Genomic DNA, 20,256 nt, shown 5'->3' on the forward strand with positions numbered 1-20,256 from the left:
TAGAAATTTTCGTAACAGCCTAATTTGAACATAAGTATTTTGCTATTTAACACTATGAACACAATAAGCTATTGTAATATATTTATTATAACATAATGTATTATATATATATGGGTGTGTGTACATATATATATAGAGAGAGAGCACATATATATATATATATACAGAGAGAGAGAGAGAGAGAGAGAGAGAGTCTCACTCTGTCACCCAGGCTGGAGTGCACTGGCGAGATCTCGGCTCACTGCCGCCTTTTGACATCTCAGGATTCAAGGTCCTCCCACCTCAGCCTCCTGAATAGCTGGGAATTCAGGCCTGTGCCACCATGCTTGGCTAATTTTTTTGTATTTTTTGTAGAGACATAGTCTCACTTTGTTGCCCAGGCTGGTCTTAAACTCCTGGGTTCAAGTGATCCTCCCGCCTCAGCCTCCCAAAGTATAAGGATTACAGGCGTGAGCCATGGCACCCAGCTGTGTTATATATTTAGTTGTCAACTTTTTCATAATCAGCTTTCATGCTAGAATTCAAACTCTTTGAAGGCAGGGGCTTTGTTTGGTTTCACTGCAGTTTCATTAACTGAATGAGTGAATTTCTGATTGTTACCTGTACATACTTACGTCTCATGTTTCTTTTGCTCTATAAAAATAACTAAATTAATTATATCATAATATGAAGATGGAAAATAAAACATTCCTGCTGTTTCATAATTATAAACTTTAACAGAATTAATCCAAAAAAATTGTATTACTCCTTTAAGCAATACATGGCTTACTTATTGTTTCTCTAGTTTTGGATTCTATGATCTTCAAATACAAAGGAAAATAAATGGAAGGAATAATAATAAAGCCACTTAGTAAGTTCATAATTTTCCCATGGTGATGGGACAACAAAAAGGGTACATTTTTCAAAAATAAGGAATTATCTTGTATTGGGTTTTATGTATGTTTTTAAATTGAAATGCATGTATAAACTTTCATATGTATTGTGAACTAAACCAAAATTTAAGTAGAAATATCTTTAACTGATAATACCTTTTGTAATTTAAGCTTTTCAGTGGTCGGTAATTAAGTAAGAAACAGTTTTCATATTTTCTGCATTGGACAAAGTATGCTAAACAGTAAGAATAAATCTACTGTGTCTGGTGAAGCAATGTATTCCAGGAAAAGAAAGGTACTTTTTAAAACCACTTTGACCAATGAAATTAGATGTAGTAGTCAGGCTCTTTTCTCCTAAGGAAGGTTCACCAAGTTCCCGTCAAACCTGCCTGTATTCAGCTCCTTAAGTACACACCCCAGGTCTTTTCTTTTCTTGCAGATGGTGCACATACTGTTCTCTGTCTTCTGGAGCATTCTTTTCCTTGCTTTTACAGCAAACTTCCCCCGAATTTTTTATGTCCCAGCTTATATGCATCCCCTCAGAGAGGCCTTTCTTGACCACACTATCTAAATAATTCATTTTTAACTATTGAACCTAATTGTTTATTTGTATTTCTTTGTATTATTTTTCTTCCTCTCCTCCCTCTCCCCATTCAACTGAAAGGAAGAACAGATATTATTTCCCATGAAAAGAAGCCTATTTCAAGCTTTATGGTAATTTAGAGGAGAAAGATAATACTTCTTTTGGGATGGCCAGGTAGGTTTTGCAGGACACATGCTGTTTCCTTCCACCACAATGGAATAAATAACATTCCTTCTCATGGCTGCTAGCTCATACAACCAGTGTGACCACTGAGCGAAAAGGGAATAGTTACCCATTGATTCCAGCTTCCTTTCCTCTATCAGCTGTGTGCAATTGCTGCCCATTTGTCAAAAATTCCTGCTTTCACTGTGTTCATGTTTTCCTCTCCTTTGCTCATAAACTTGTGAACTCCCCTAAAAGTTGTGATTAATCACATTTGCCTTAGCTACTCTGAGCTCTTCATCCCTCTGAGTATTTGTAGAACAGTGGAGAGTCTCATGGTAGGAGGGAGTCCAAGGACAGTGATGTGATAGCATTTCACTGGCTACATAAACAAAACCAGAAGAGAGACAGAGATTTGGGCTTTGGAGACCCCACAGCAACCCACCTCCCTTCGGGCCCAGGCACATGATGGCCATTCACTCTCATTACTTTCACTTGCAACCTGTGTGTTTATTTCTAGTTCTATTTGCTCTATAATTGCCTTTAATGAATGTTCTGTCACACTTGAGCAGATGAGGGCATTAAACTAGCCAAAGGCCATAGTTGTCTCCAAATTCTGAGGAGAAGAGGTTAGTGTCAAAACATGGCCTGTGTTTGGAATAAATTGTCATACGTATATCAGTGGGTTTGCTATGAAGACGTAAAAGGAAAATGTGCTGCTGTTTCATGCTTCTTAGCTCAAAATCACAGTGATATACTTCTTACCTTTTCCAAGAAGAGTCACACCACCAGCCTCACATTGCCATGCAAACTCATTCCCAGCCACATGAATCAAGTGAGATGGGAACACCAATGCATTTGAGTCAACAAAGGTTAACCTTTTTCTGGAGGGAAAAAGTGTTATAAATTCCCTGAAAGTGTGTACATGATTATTTACCATTTCCTAAACCTGAATACATTTATAAATAGTGCCATTTAGCTATTTTCAATTAAGTCTTTTGTTTCCAGAATTCTTATAGGGGAAATCCTGCATGGACCTTACCAGCTATCAAAGTCATTTTAGCAGAACTTACAGCCCACTACAAAATTGGTGTCCCAACAATGACAAAATGGACATCCCTTCAAAAATGCAGCTGGCGGCTTTTTTTGCTGAGTTGATATTTGTTAATGCAAAGATTGGCACCACTATCCGTTGGAGGGAAGCAAGGGAGAGACATAGACAGAGACAAACAAAGAAACAAAGTTTCTATCAATTGTTTTCTATCTAAACTATTTTTAAAAGTTGCATTTGCACTTCTCATGGAAAAGATGATGTAGCATAATTAGGACAAGTGCTTATTTCCCTAAACAGCTCATAATTTTCCATCTGCAAAAAAATGTCATTTGACTTCAGTAAGCTGAAAACACTCAGGAAACAAAGGGAACATAAGCTGAATGTTGACCGTGGTTTTAGATTTGCTATTTCCCAATATATTGCCTGTTTAAATGCAGTAACTTTATTTTGTTGCAGATTCCCAAGTCCTAGTTATTCTGCATTCTCTGCTATTATTACATACAGTAGCATTTCTCATCATGTATGTGCAGAGTGTGCCCCATTAAAATAATTTTATTTTTAAATGTTTTTCTCTTGCTGCCAATTTGTCAAATTTCCTAGCTATAACTGGTTTTCTCTTCTTTGCTTGTAAGATGGAACACGTGATAAACTAACATGATTTCCTACATTTAATGTCATATATAACTATGCATTTATCTGAAACATATTTCCTACACTTTGAATTTAGCACAAACTCCAGAATCTCAGGTATTGTTTCTGTGAGGCCTTACTAAGTTCCAGGCACTTGGAACTAAGTAATCTTTGTATGTGTGAGCTCATTTAATCTTTACAACATTCTGGAGGAGGTGCTATTTCTGTCCCTATGGACAGAAAGGCCCAGAGAGGTTACAGAGGCCCAGAGAAAGTAAATAGCTTGCTCGAGTTGCCTCAGTTAGGAAGTGACCAATACAACGTTCGAACTAACCAATACAACTGACCACAAAGCCCTTGCTCCTAACGGTAGTGCTATAATAAAATGTAGAGTAGTGAATGGATCTGTGATTTATGAAAAAAATAATTTTTTTGAGACAGAGTCTTGCTCACTCACCATGGCTAGAGCGCAGTAGTACAATCATACTCACTGTGGCCTTAAACTCCTGGGCTCATGTAATCCTCTTGCCTTAGCCTCCCAAGTGGCTGGAACTACAAACACACACCACTGTGCTTGGCTAATTTTTTGTAGAGATGGGGTCTTGCTATGTTACTAGGGCAGGTCTTGAACTCCTCAGCCTCCATAACTGTAAGAAATAAGTTCCTTTTCTTTATAAATTTCCCAGTTTCAGGTATTTTGTTATAAGCAACAGAAATGGACTAAGACGTCAGTACATTCCCATTTTCTCTTCCACTTTTCTGTGGCTACATATAGTCATCCTTTTCCATCAGAGAGCTATTACTCAATCAAAAAGCAGAAATTTTAGAACTCATGTAGTAACTGGTCAGTCATCCAATGATATTACATCATGAGGATAAGCTTCAAGGAATAGTGCGTTTAAAATTGCAAAAGAAAATATAATAAATTAATGTGCAAAGGACCTTGACACAAATGCTCCATGCTTTGGGACATTTATTGAAATTTAGTTGCAGACTATTTCCTTATTGAGTTTTGCTTTTCTGCTTTCCTGGAATACAGTCATAAAGCCAAATTTGACAACCTTATACTGGTAAATCACATCCTGCCACATTACATTATTTCTTTGTACTCCCACAGAGATATTTAATGACTATTTTAGAAGAATAGAAAAGATGATAAAGACTCAAAAAATGTAATGTTCAACTTTTATAAAGTATTTTAAAATAATTTCTCAGTTTCAAAAATATTCTTACCTTAAGCACTTATTATATGTTATTTTAAAAAAAATTCTAAGATGTGTTAAAAATCACCCCCGAAACAGTAAAGTTTATAAGCTAATAGACATTCACAGCAACTTGCTCTGTTCTTATCCAATTGATACTTTCTTATCTTTAGTCAAAACAATGGACATTTATAACAACTTGGTCTGTTTTTAATAAATTTGGCACTTTCTTACCTTTAGTCATTCCCTCAAAAACTCCTATAACAGGCTTCTCTGTCTACGGAGTAGCCATTCTTTTATTCCTTTACTTCCTTAATAAACTTGCTTTCACTCTACGGACTTGCCATGAATTATTTCTTGCCTGACATACAAGAACCCCCTCTTGGGGTATGGATCCAGATCCCTTTCTGGTAACATCTTTCTGGTGACCACGAAAGGTACTATAGTGAGGAAACCCCCAACTCAAAAGCTACCTTTCGGTAGGTGAGGGAGTGCGGTAGCATCTTCCTGGCAAACCCTGAAGGGACAATATTGAAGAGACCCCTGACCCAAGAGAAAATCATCTGTGTGCACCAATTGGCTGACTTTGGGCAAGTAGGGTGCATATACCTGGGTAAAGGATGGGATTGGGTTAGAGGCCCCATTTAGGGGAGTTTCTCTCCTAAAACAGAGTGGGTAAAAGGTCCTTCTTAAGAAAATGCAAGGATGCTTGACCAAACGTGGGTCTGAGGTCCAACTTAGGAAGGTTAGAGTCCTTCCTAAGATTTAGGGAGTTAGAGTTCCCTCTCAGTGAAGTCCCTTTGGCTAAGAATGGGTTTGGCACTATGGGATGTTAACTACTATCCTCTTTGGATTAATCTGCCTTGCACTCTTTGCTGATCGCTGTGGCTAACAGAATTAGGCATGTACAGGACCATGGGACATGAGGAGCTTTTTCCTCCCCAAAAGGGGAAACTGGAAAGCTGATGGGTCTGCTGGAAGAGATCCCTTCACTACCGACAAGTGGAAAATGCCATATTTTCATTTGCTAAATCTGGCATCCCTATTGTCTAAGTCCATTTGTGCTGCTGTAACAAAATACCTAAAATTGGATAATTTATAAAGAACAGACATTTATTTATCACAGTTCTGGAGGCTGGGAAGTCCAAGATGAAGGCACTGGCAGGTTCGGTTATCTGGTGAGGGCTTCTTTCTGTTTCCAAGATGGTGCCTTGTTGCTGTATCTTCCAGAGGACAGGAATGCTGTGTTCTCACTTAGTAGAAGGGAGAAGGGCACAAGAGGGGCAAACTTCTTCTGTCAAACCCTTTGATAAGGACACTTAATCCCACTCTGATGAGGGTGGACTCCTCATGACTCAATCACCTAAAGGCCACAGCTCCCAATACTTTTGAATTAAGGATAAATTTCAACATGAGTTTTGTAGGAGACAAACACATTCAAACCATAGTACTTACCATAGGGTTAAATACAAGTTTCTGTTTTATCATGGGTTAAAAAATGTCTTGATAATCAGACATATTGAATGGTGATGGCCACCCAATAAGATTTGCCAGGTATCAGTGGAGAAACTAATATTGATCATCCTTATAATCTTTTAAACTTTTTAATAAATTATTTGAAAAAAACAATTTAGTTTAAAAATAAATAACTTGGATAGAAAAAATCTTGGCTGTTCAGGCAAACCATATTCTGAGACCTGGTCCTGCAATTAAGTAAGTATATGCCATTGGAAAACCATTTATCCTCTACAACTTTGTATTAATAAAATGAACATAATTCCTTTCTTATTGTGTTGCGAAGGAAAGAGGTAGATTCAATTGTGAAAGTTTCTTTATACCCATTCGTCTCTCACTCTGCTCCGTAGACATAATCATTGCTGACCATTGGATGTGTAGCATTCTCACCATTTTGTATACATTTGTATATTTGTGTGTATGTGCACGTGTTCTTTTTTATTTACAAAAATTGAATTATATTTTACATATTGTATTGAGACTTGCATTTTCATTTAAAAGTCTTGGATATCTAAAAGCACTTTTATTTATTTAACTTTACTAAATAGGTAATACATGTTCTTTATGCTGGGCTGAGTCCAAAATAGCCCACCATGATCCCCAATTTGTGGTATTCATGCCCCCCGTGTAATTACCTCCCCTTGAATGTGGGACGGCCTAACAACTTGTTTTAAGGAATCGAATATGGCAAAAATAATGGGATGACATTTTCATGATTAGGTAACACAAAAGTTTGACTTCTGTTTTGCAAGCAGACTCCCCTATTGTCTTCTCGGCTTGTGTGCTTTGATAAAGCAAGCTGTCATGTTGGAGAACTAAGGATGCCTCCTGCAAATAGATAAGTGGGAACTGAGGCCCTCAGTCCAATAGTCCTCAAGGAATTGAATCCTGCCAACAACTATGTAAGCTTGGAAGCAGATCCTTCCACAACCAAGCCTTTGAATGAGACTCAACTCTGACTGACACTTTAATACCAGCTTCGTGAGACACTCTGATACAGAGAACCCAGTTAAGCTGTGCCTGCATTCCTGACCCACAGAAACTCTGAGATAATATATGTGTGTTGCTTTAATCTGCTTAATTGGTGGTAATTTGCTACTCAGCAATAGGTAGCTCATGCACACATTATACAAAATTTAAAAGCTATAAAAATTATTTCTCTGAAAATTTGTTTCCCTCCCATTCTTTTCTCTAGCCAATCAGATCCCTTTCCCAGAAGCAAACAAACACTGTTACAAGCATCAATTTAGACAGTCAATCTGAAAACACTTCAGATTTTTAAAGGACCATGCATATTAAAGGTACTGATACTATTCTTATTACAATTCAAAGATTTACAGATGATTCTAAGATCTTTGATTAGTGAAAGTGAGAACATGAGACCAACCTGGGCAACATAGTTAGACCTCATCTCTACCAAAACAAAAAAATTAGCTGGGCAAGGTGGCACATGCCTGTAGTCCCAGCTACTTGCTAGGCTGAGGTGGGAGGATCGCTCGAGCCTAGGAGGTCAAGGCAACAGTGAGTCACGATTGGGCCACTGCACTCCAGCCTAGATGACAGAGAAAGACCCTGTCTCAAAAAAAAAAAAAAAATTTTTTTAAAGAAAGTGAAGACAACAAGGATAACTACAGAACTATCTCACAAGAGACTGTAAAGAAAAGGCAAAAAAATTAGCAGGTAAGTAACAGATAAGTGTCAAATAATTTACATGTCAAATGCAAGTAGGAATATTTACACCTGGTATAAATTTAAAGTACATTTACAAGATTTTGTAAAAGGAACTGTTACTTATTACCAGAAAGGGATCAAACAATTATTAAATACTTATCCCTAATATCATTGATTCAGTGACCCATGCTGACCATAATGCAAGGCATTATCAGGATGCATGAAAACAAAAGACAAAGCATTGTATTGAATGGTTCAAAGCTATGCTCATGCATCTGACACAGTATATGGAAGACAGTCAATGGCACCTCAAAACTGACTTGATGTAACTAGAAATGACAGGGTGGGGATGAGGGTGAAGGATTGACTCATATACTTGAGCTAAATAATAGACTAAAATTAAAAAGATGTTTCATCTGGAAGAGAGGTGAGCAGACTTTTTCTGTAAAGGGTCAGAGAGCAAATATTTTAGGCTTTGCAGGCCATATGGTCTCTATCACAACTATGCAACTCTACTGTTGTAGCACTGAAGCAGCCATAAACGATGCGTAAATGAATGGGTGTGGTCGTGTTTCAATAAAACTTCATTTACCAAAATAATCTATGAGTGGGTTTGGGCAAAGGGCTTTTGAGCTCCTGATCTACAAAGATAAAGACAAATGATGCAAGCAGCTGAAGTCTTTTAGTTTCATATGATTAAAAGCTTGAAGATATCAGAAAAGACCCAGATGCCAAGAAGAAACCCATCTCCCCACCTCATAATGTCAATTCCAGTACTGCTTTCTGAGGACATGGAATCGACTATCATTGAGGGCATCTTTTTCAGTTTGCACTAAATCTGCTCTAATCTTCATTCCTTGTGATTTTCTGCCCTTTTAGAATTTAAGTTGTCTTAGAGCTGAAATGAAGCCACAAGTCAAGAACCATCCCCTTTTTCCTCAATGCCCTGCCTTCCTACCGTCTGTCTTCCAGCTGGGAGAGTCTAGGACTGGAATCATAGTGCTAGATAGGAAATACTGTTTTTAATAGAGGTCTCATTTTTATCTTTTGAGATTCCTATCACCATTTTTTTTCAAAAATGCATTTTGGTTAACTGCATAGATACATACAATGCATATTTTTAAATCATAACAACTGAAACTGATATTTTTATTTTGTTGTTTCAAAGCAACTAAAATTAACATTTACATGCCAACGTATAGAACTAAATGTTTTATATTTTGTGCAATATTTACTCCAACACTTAGCTTTCTTTTAGAATTCTTCCTGAATTCTTAGCTTTCTTTTAGTAAATTCCTCAGCTGTTTACTATATACTTTTATGTTTCACACATTTTTGTTAAAAAAAAAACACCACTCAAATCCTGTGTGTGAAAGAAAGATCTACACACAACCGTGTACCCACTCAAACCTGGTACAGTAGGATAACAGTTTAATCTTATTTCCTAGTCCTAATCTGCCTGTCCACCTGGTTAACACTCAGACTAGAAGATGGGACCACAAAAAATAATAAGTCAGCTGCCAATTTTGTAAAACTGCTGTGGAAGTAAAACATGTTTTAGAAAAATAGATTTACTGTATGTAGGATTTCCATCCTTCTTAAAAAGTAAAATTTTTATACTCATTTGTATTCTAGTCAGGGATTACAAAATGTTTGTAATCTTTGTAATCATCATCTTTGTAATCTTTGTAATGAAACTCTGTCACCCTTTTCCTTCTAAATTCAGAATAACATCATCTCTACCGTAAACCGGATTCCTAAGAGACCACGCTTGATGAAACAACATGTATGTTTTAAATCTTACTAGAGGTTAAGACACCACAGTTTCACTTGTGTCTGAACCAACTCCTCGTAAACAAAAATAAAGCTGAAACCCCAGTCTGAGATGCTTTGGCACTGTCTAAAAACAGAAAAAGGCCACTTTGCTGATCGCAGCCTCCACTTCCTCCCCAACCCAGACAAATGGGTGTACCCACTCTGCTGATATGCCACACATAACCTCTTTTGCTACTTCACTAAGAACTCTGGCTAACCCCTTAGCCCAGCTGTGACCCACAGACCAAAAGACCACCAAAGGTTTAGGAATATCAGTGAAATAAATATACAGGAAAGGATCAAAACTTCAGCTCCCAACAATAAACAGTTTCTTACATAACCTACTGTTTCCTCTAATTATGGTCATCTCCATATGAGGATGGTAGAGTGCTTTAAAATTCTTCAAGTTTCCTAGAATTTACCTCCCACACAATATTTGATCTGGTGAGAGGCAACTAAAACTAAAATTAATCTGTGAACACATCCTTACTAGTAAACGGAAGTCATTCAAAACCTTCAGAAAACATGACTTTAAGTTCTCAAATATAACTAGATGGGTTGATTTTAACTTGATCTCTTATTTATTTATTTATTTATTTATTTATTTATTTATTTATTTATATAGAGACAGGGTTTTTGCCATGTTGACCAGGCTGGTCTTGAACTCCTGAGCACAAGTGATCAAAGTGCTGGGATTACAGACTTGAGGACAGAGCCTAGACAATTTAACTTGATCTCTAACTGCCACTGTCTACTTGTTAGCAGGTCAAAAAGCAAAAGGTATCCAAAAAACAGGTAGCCTAACTAAGAAGTAAAAGCAAATGATGCTGTGCCAAAGATTCAGAAGCTGCGAGATGAATTTATCATTTAGTGGAAGGCAGTTGTAGCCTCTTTCTTCTCAGAAACAAGCTAACTTAACAATATTTAATTATGTGGTATAGGCAAGATAAAATTCAGGTTCCCAGATTCCCAACATTGGACACTATCCACTAAAACCTATATCAAAGCTGATTCTCTCCTTGCAAAAGTGGGAAAAACAAAAACAGAGGATCAAGAGAAGCCCACTATCCTAATCACTTATCTGCTGATATTGCATACCATCTTCTTGTGGAAATAAATGAGTCACATACTTACTGTATAAAATAATCAACTTCAAGTCTAACATATTAGTAACCTCGCATGAGCTTATTCTGGCTTTCAGAAATGGGAGCAAAAGTTAATAGAAAATAGATACATATAAAGTTATAGCACCATAACTTAAATTCAGTTTCACGAGTCTGGTGACCTGGAACACAGATGATAAAACCCAAAAGCTATGAACTGAGCAATATTATGCATATGACATTGTGTCAATTAAGGTAACATCTGCTATCGTAACAGATATCACTTAAGGCAATAGAAACTTATTTCTCATTCATACTGACGGCAACGGTGGGCCATCTGGAGCAGCTGCTGTCACCTTGGCAGCTGCAACAGGGAGGCGCCAGTGGTGGTGGCAGGAGCAGCTGTAGGAGCAGCCCTGAGGGGGAAGGGGTACCCCTGTGTCCTGTGTCCAATGTCCGGGAGGCAGCAGACTGCGCCACCCCCACCCTAGCAGGACACACCCCCAGGCCCAGAGCCTCCGTAGCTCGGACCCTGGCCCCGTGTTGCTGCTTTCACCCGCTGCTGCTGCAGGGAGGACGTGTGGAAGATGCGGACAGTCCCCGAGGCCCACAGCCCTGGGGGCCACCACAGTGGGTCCAGGCCAAGTCGTCCGCTGGCAGCGGAGCAGCGGTCAGGCAGAGAGGGTCCCCAAGGCAGAGCTGGGTCGGGGGCAGTGTGACGCTTGCACACAGAGCGTGGCAACCAGGCCAAGGTGCTGACCTGGGGTGCACTTCAGGGCCCCATGGCTGAAAGTGGGAGCAGTGCCCACTTTAGGACCCAGCCAATGGTGCAGTGACAGCACCCACCCCACCAAGCCAGGTTCCTGCACCTTGGGAGAAGGCCCTGCACAGGCTGACTGGGGCTGGGACTGTGTCCCGGGGGTCCGTTTAGCATTGAAGTGACCACCGGGCCTGACACTGTCGACTGCGGGGCTGGGTCCCCGATCCACTCCCAGAAGGTCCCCCTCAGACAGGGCTGCGAGCTGGGTGGGCAGGATCCCCGCCCCCCCAGGAGCAGGAACTGGACGTCTCTGCAGTCTGCACCCCAGGGGGCCTGTCTGCTCCTGCTGCCTGGTCTCTCCCCACTCCTGGAACCCACTCCAATCTTGGAGTGGGGTTGGGGCCAAGCCGGAGAGCTGTCACAGCCCAGCCGGGTGTGCACATGCTCAGGACAGCGCTGACACACCAGCCCCCTGCCACCTCGGCCTCCTCCAGACTTTAGGCACTGATGAGTGTTGCGGGGAGGGAAGTGGAGGCGAGGATGAAAGCAGCCCAGTGCTGACTTGCAGGTGCCCCTTTGTGCAAGCAGCCTGGGTGCCATGGACAGCCACAGGAGGCAGACCAGCTCCTGGGCAGAAGGGGGCAGGTCCAGGTGAGGCCCCACCTTCAGGCCAGGGAGAGCCTGAAGGCTGGGGGCCAGGCTGCCAGTCCCACAGACTGGAGTGGAGAATTGTGGTACCTTTTCCAGGCCTGTCCACGGTTGCCCATGGACCAAATGGTATGCACTTCTTCACCTCTGAGGTCCGTAAATGCCCTGGGCTAGGCCACACCAGGGCAGAGGATGGAGAGATAACGGGACAGCCAGCAGCAGAGAGGAGCTACCCACTCTGCTGAGAACTGAACACTTTTCGGGATGACCTGCCTATATCTCTGATAGGAGCTGAACACTTATCAGGACACCCTAGCTACGGAAAGGAGCTGCCCACTGTGGGTCTTCTCTGAGGTGTTCTGTTGCTTAATAAAACTCCTCTTTGTCTTGCTCACCCTCCACTTGTCTGCGTACCTCATTCTTCCTGGTCACAGGACAAGAACTCAGGACTTGTGGAATGGTGATGCTAAAAGAGCTGTAACACAGACAGAGCTGAAATATGCCCCTTGCTCACCACTTTGTGGGCAAAGAGGAGAGAAGAGCTGCAGCCCTTCAGGGAGCCCAGACCTGGGATCTCCCTGAGCTAGGGCTGTGACTCCCTTTTTGAGACCTTGTGGTTCCTGGTGTCTCTGAGCCTCTGGGCACCACCGCATTCCCTAGTATGAGCCAGGAAAGCTGCAGCCTTGCAGAGAGCTGGCACCCATGTCAGCACCTGGAGCTTCCTGCCCCACAGCAGCAGCTGGCGTGTCTGACTGCATAGTGGCCAGACCCTATGCTCACTCACACCCCATTGCCACTCCATGCCTGACTCGTGGCCTCCCTTGGAGGCATGGGATCCAGACCAGTAGCATGAGCTGAATGCAGCCTGCCAGGCTGAGTGGGCAGAATGAGTCCAGTGGGCCAGAGCAAAACTCAGGCAAAGGCACCACCGGCTGCAGGTTTCAGGCCAAAAAAGCAACACTCCAAAGATCCTATAACAATATGATATCTGATGCTAGGGTTCCAGATCAGCAGACAGCTCAAGCCATGTTCCCCCCGGGCTCTGCTATCCAAAATGCTTGAGTCCTCTTCATCTGGTGAAAGGGTAAGGAATAAGACTATGGGGGAGGCACACTGTTTGAAGTTTTTAGGCACTTCCTCCTGGAAATGAAACATATCACTTTGGTTTACATTCCCTTAGCAAGAACTAGACATGTGGCCACATCTAAATGCAAGGGAGGCTGAGAAATATAGTTTCAGCTGCTTCCCAGCAACTACTCTGAAGACAACACATCTTTGGTGTACAGCCAACAGTACCTGCACAATTATTATTGTAGGTGCTACAAAGAATTCAAATGTAGTAAGACATAAGACTATGAAAGGTGTCTTTCTGTAGAAATATGATACCTGTTAAAATACAATAAGCAATTTGTTCAAAGTTTAGAGAGTTAAGAAAACTAATATTTAAGATCATTATATCTATTAAGCATGAAGCTAATGATATTAACCCACAATCAGTAGGTGTGTGTTTTGAACAGGTGACTCACAGCAATTTGAGATTAGCAGAGACATATTGACATTCTCCCACACTGTATGACTCATGACCATAGCATGGCATTAGCTGGGTGGCATATGTGAAAAAAAATAAGCTTTTGTTCTTATTAGATTTGAACTTGTTAGAGGCAAGATTTTTGAAAATCCCTACAAAATTTCTCTCGTCAGTATCACTGGAACTTACAGCTTTTGATGTATGGTTATTTAGATTTCTTTTTTCTTTTTTTTTTTTTTTCATTTCAATCATGTTTGGTCAAATTTGGATGCTTATAATTTTGATTCTTATCTTAGAAGTTAGCCTCTGGGGCCAGGCATGGTGGCTTGTGCTTTCAACCCAAGACCACTTTGGGAGGCATTTTAGGAGCTGAGACAGGAGGATCTTTGAGTCCAGGAGTTTGAGACCAGCCTGGGCAACATAGGGAGACCTCGTCTCTATAAAAATTTCAAAATTAGCCAGGTCTGATGGTGCACACCTATAGTCTCAGCTATAGGGAAGGGAAGGCCAGCTACTGGGAAGGCCAAGGCAGGAAGATCGCCTGAGCCTGGGAGGTCAAGGCTGCAGTGAGTCATGATCACACCACTGCACGCCAGCATGGGTGACTGAGCAAGATCTTGTCTCAAATAAATAAATAAATAAGTTTGTCTCTAAACATTAGCTCCTCAACTGAGCTGCATCTTAGCATCCTCTTGAAAGCTTTTGTTAACACTGGTGTGTAGAACTAAACACTTCCTTCCCTGGAACCCTACTGACCCTGTAAATATACACCTAATATTTGTGCAAAGAGTAAATGCAATCAGGTAAACAGAAGTGACTGGCACATTAAATGGCTTCTATTATAGTTATCTGAAAAAATTGAAGTCATAATACCAAACTTATGTCATCGTTAGGAATATTAGACAAAATGCATATTTTTAAATCTAGTACTTTACAGGTTTCCCATAAATATATATACAATTACCATTATTGTTGCTGTTATTATTGTTGTTATTATTTTGAATATCTCTCCTTTTAAAAGGCAAAGACAGAAGTTTTAGGCTTGCCCTTTCTACCGTAGAAAAAGTAAATGTTAAGGGCATAATAATTACAAGAAAATTCCCTTGTTTCTTAGGGAAAAAACAAGCAGCAGAAATTGTGTTAAGCATGAAATGGGTGAAAAGAGGACAAACTGATTCTGAATGACTCGTGAACAATATCATTAGATACAAAGGGAAATTAATAGGTTGTCTAGACTAGTAAAATCCACAGATGCTTGGAAATGAAGGAGATGTGAATGCGGGAAAGAAAAATCTAAAAACATCTCCAGATTATGGTGAAGCCCTATATGCCTGACCTGTTTGGCAGCAAAACTACCCCCAAAAACCACAAGAGGCATTTTCCAGGAAAGAGGCAAACCAGTCTCTCAGTTTCTCCTTGATCCCCCACTCTGGGTAGTGAAATCTGAAAGAAATTCATGTGACCCATACTGGGAAAATGCCTCTAGAAAACCCATATTGTGGGAGGTAAGAATAAAAAATTCTCAGAACATGAAAGATTGATTTATTAAAGTTGTATGTTGGGATTGATTTACCTCCTTTTTAAAAAAAAAAGTTTTATTTTTAGTAGTGTTATTGTAATAATGCTCATTAATTTTTATCTATAGTTTAAAATAAAGCAAAATACATGATATTTTACTTAAAAACATCATAATTCTTCAACTTTCACCTGTCCACTGGTCTATTAAAGACTCTTTGTGTTAAAATCCTCCTTCAATGTGAACTTCTCTCAAGACCATCTCTGCTCCTACCATCTGTTTACTCCTCTTGTTGTAATGTCAATATTTTATTCCTCATGAACTTGAAAAGGAAACATAAATCACAGAATTTTAGAGCTGAAATTGACCTCTAAAATAATCCAGATTAACTCTGTCAAGGAACCTGAGACCCAGACAAGAGAAAGCATATGCCAGAACCCCATAGAAAAGAATGTGAGATGGGAGACAAGAAAATCTAGCCTCTTCAAATTCTGCAATGGCATTTTAAAAATGTATATATAAATTATTTTAAGAACCCAGTAAGAGCTCCAGCCTCTTGGAGTTTATACTAAATGTACATGCTACCTGTGGCTACCATAGGATTAAACATTATTAAAATAATGCTCCTTCATTCACTTGTTCCTCTAAGCATTTACTGAGTGCCTAGCAGGAAATTGTGTATACAAACATGAATAAATCCCGGTCCCTGACTGCTGGGAGTTTACTTTTTGGCGTGAGGAGGACAAACATTTAAGGCAATAAAGCATCATCGGTGCTATGCTAGATCAAGTGCAGGCTGTAGGAGGGGTTAAAAAGTGGCAGTTGGTTGTTTCTATTTAGACCAGAAAAGGCTTTATAGGGAATGCTTTGATGCATGATGTGCAAATATTTTGGAGACAGGTGAGGATGAGACTGGATGGATATTCTAGATATAAGGACCATGCAATGTGAGTAAAGGCATGGAGACCTGAAACAGAACGACACACTGGGGAACCCACATGGCTCTGCATGATTGTTTTAGGGAGTATAGCGAGAGAAGATGGGCAGAAATAAGGCTGGAGAGACGGAGTAATGCCAGACCCCAGAGGACCTCCATGTTATGTAAAAAGTAGCAATCACCTGGGCAGTCCTTTTTGGGCACAGAAAGCATGCCTGAAGTTCTCAGGTGTAATTCACTCAAGCTGAACACTACCTCTGTTTGAATCTAAAGACGTTTAATTTAGGGAGCCGGGGGCAGTGGTTCATGCCTGTAATCCCAGCACTTTGGGAGGCTGAGGTGGGCCGATCACTTGAGGCCAGGAGTTTGAGACCACCCTAGCCAATATGATGACATTTCATCTCTACTAAAAAAAAAATTAGCTGGGCATGGTAGTGCATGCATGCCTGCAATCCCAGCTACTTGGGAGGCTGAGGCACAAGAATCGCTTGAACCCGGGAGCCAGAGGTTGCAGTGAGCCAAGATCGTGCCACTGCACTTCAGCCTGGGCGACAGAGTGAGACATTGCCTCAAAAAATAAATAAATATGTTTAATTTGGGGCTTTATGAAAACAACAGAAAATAATCAGCAAGAATAACTCAATTTATGTAAGAATTATATACATTTCATAAATGAGCTAAATTTCTTCACTGAATAAATATTTTTGGTGCATAAACTGCAGAGGGATTAGCATATCATGGAATGTACACTACGAGGAATTCAAACATTAAAGAAGAAATCAAATTTTAATATAGAATATTTTAAATTACAGGTTTAAGAAACATAAATGTTATGCCATGGGATCGGGGCATTAATGTAAATTACGCCTTGACAAGAATTGTCGAAACAAAAATCCTAAGCCAAATGTGACCAGAAAAATATCTGATTGAGCTGCTTTTGTTGTCTAGTTTTGCTCCCCTTTCTTCTGATTTTGTTTTCTCTTTTGCACTGAAATTGTCACCTTTTCATATCAACCTTATGATAGATTCTCTACCAAAATTACTCAAACGTCGGATTTTAAGTAAGAATTCTCATAAACCAATTTCGGAGAATGATTTTCTCCCCTCAAATATATTCTGCAAAATGACTGTCACTGACCGCTTATTGCCACAAAATGTCTTTTTCTGAACAAACAAGGTCCTCCTGCAGCTGCTAGACTTTCTATTTGTGTTTTTCCACCCTGTTCTACCTCCCTCTTTGGGTCCTCCCTGATTACAGCCTCCTCTATTGTTCCCCAGGTTGTTACAGGTCTTATGTTGCTGTGATTGATGCTGAGTGGGAAGGGGGACTTTCTGTTTGAATCCAATCCCAGAATACCCATCCCTTCAACTCCAATGTGGACACAGGGTCTCTACCATATACCTTCTCTACCCAGGGTGCTGCCAAGTTTACTGTTTAGCCACACCCTCTTAATCTCATTGGTTACTCAAGTTTCAAATTTCCTAGTTGATTTTCATGAATAAATGGGCTCCATGAGGGTAAGAATGGTGTCATTTAAGAAAAAAAAAGTTAGTAATTTAAGTCCATTTTAAAGAACCTACCATTTAAAGAGCATTAGAATGCCCTCAGAGTTACTAATACTACTTTAATGAAGAAATGCTAGATTTCTAGAGTACTGGCAGATATTAGATATCAATATATGAGATATATTCTGAATTCAAGCATAGTGCCTATGCATTGTATTCATAAGCAAAAACTCTAAAGTCAGAATTCGTTGTCATAGATGCAGGGCTGAGTAGGTAATCACCAACAATTTATTGAGCACTCATTCCATAACAGTTCTATGGGTCTAAAGCAAAACTTTTTTTCATTTGTTTTAAATTGAAACTAATGTTTACCAATAGTAAGACTACTTTTTCAGGAGCTGACTTTTGTTGTCTAAGTTATTGAGCAATGGAATAAAAGGTTTTATGGGTTTTGTTTTTGTTTTTGTTTTTTGTATTTCTGAAATGCTCTAATTTCATGTCTGAACTTGAAAATAGCACCCTCTTATCATCCACCTTTGCTTGCTACCCTGTGATAAATAATGCCCCCTTTCCCAGTCTATATATGATGATTGGTGCTAGGTTTCCAAATAGCTTTAATGCCCAACTTGTTTATGAGAGATTTGTGGTGTTACCAAGATATCAGAGTCATATCTGAACCTTGACTGGAGGGAAAAAGTAATTATTTGTAGAGCTGAAAATGCTGAAATAGTTGGTTACACTTTACTAAGTAAAATATAATTAAAAATGTTCAAATAAACTAGAAGTCAGTTTAATAAAGTTGTCCACCAAAGTAGTGACATTGAACACTTACTTTTTATTATATGGGAATTTTCATGTAATTCAGGAAAAAGACCATAAGGCTCTTTGTTTCCATGTGTCCTCTTAGTGTCTATAATTTAAGATCACAAATTACTCTTCGCATTCTAGTTTGACAACTAAACATTTTTTGCTTTCCACATACAAGATTTACGGGGAGTTTGTGCATTTTGACCTTTTGATTCTAACAACCAATCATTAGCCAACCAAGAATGGAAATTTTGGAAATATTACAGATAGAACCACTGTGATTTAAATCATTTAACATGTCAATTCTGACAGAAAATCCTACTCAGAAAAACAACCAGCAGCAGCACTTTTGAGTGCAAACAGCATGAAACATCAAGAAACATGAGCCTCCCCAATAGTCACAATGACGCAGCATCCATTCCCTACTTTACAGAATTGCCTCCCATTATAAATCACTTTATCTTCTCAACTCTGAAGCATCCCAGACACATTCTTTACCTGTGATTTCACAAGACTTTTCTCTGAGAGAGGCCTTGGGACTAGGAACTTTTTGAATGAGTGTAGAAGTCCGGAAGGAGACAATAGTGTCAACCTGGGATTGCCTAAGGCAACAACAGAGCAAAACAAGAACGCTTTGGTTCTCTGGGTCTCTGTCCCTGATTGCATAATGGATCATTGTTGGGAAATATTTCCTCACCTGGCATTCCAGGAAATGGAGCGCTCTACAGCTGTATATAGTTCTGTCATTAAATGTGTTCTATCCGGCTGGAATAAGAAAATTCATAGAACCAGATTGTGGTCTGAAATCTTTTTTCAGAAATGCTGCCATCGTGTGGCACTGTGGAGCTATGACCAGAAGAGTCCTGTAAAGGGTCATATGGTTCATCTCAAGATGGTTGGGCTCCAGCATAATCTATTCCTATAATTAATTCTAGCTTCATATTGAATCATTCCCGTGGGCCAGAGTAAACTACAGTAAATCCTGTGGAAATTTTGTTGTTTTTAGAATTTTCGGACTTCCCTCCACTAAATTGACAACATGACAAGCTTATGTGGGTAATATGTTTAAAGGAAAAAAATAGTTTTTAAAAGCAGAAAAAAGAAGTCTATTTTGCAACTTTATAATCTGTGTGCTTTCTATTTTATAGAGATAGTTGTCATCTTACTTATTAAAATGGGTGCTTATTACCTACAAGCCAATAATATCAATTCATCTGGAATACATCCAATTTAAGGGAGACATATTTCCCCCTACCAAATGTTCATGAAACCTACTTATTAGCTATATACTAACACTGCAAGAAATTATTTAATCTATATTTATGTTAAAAGTAATATTTGGCAAAAAGAAGCTGACACTTTAGAACTAATAAAAACCACAATTACTTTTGCAGCAACCTAATAATAAATAGGACCATTTATTTTTCATCTTAATCACACACAAGTCTTACAATAAAGGTGTAAGGTAAATAAATAGTGCAATCTGCATTTCACAACTGAGAAAGCAGATGAAGTAATCTCAAGACAATGTTAAATATTTTAAAAGGACCCAGAGCTCTGCTATCCCTGAATATTCAGACTTCCCCTGTAATTTTCTTTTATTCAAATACGTTTTAAATACCTAGTAAAGTGTTTTTTAATCCAGAAATTTTTAAAAATCTTTTTCTTTTTAAGTAGCCTAATTTACATACCCTGGGAGAAAAACTAGAAAAAAAGATGATTCCAAAATCGAATCTGTTCCTTTAGAAATGCGCAAAATTTCCTTATTGATGCATACCATTTAAAGATCTTACATCTACTCTCATTTTAATAACCTATTCTTTTTAAAGACATTACAATTCGTGACTGCCTGCCCCTCTTAAAAATTTCATACTAGTTAACACACATACACTCCTTAAGATACGCAGGGCATTTGTATCTAATATGTGCTAAGCATTGTTAGTTTAA

The sequence above is a fragment of the Macaca fascicularis genome, chromosome 5 (assembly GCF_037993035.2).
Source record: "Macaca fascicularis isolate 582-1 chromosome 5, T2T-MFA8v1.1".
Lineage (NCBI taxonomy): Eukaryota > Metazoa > Chordata > Mammalia > Primates > Cercopithecidae > Macaca > Macaca fascicularis.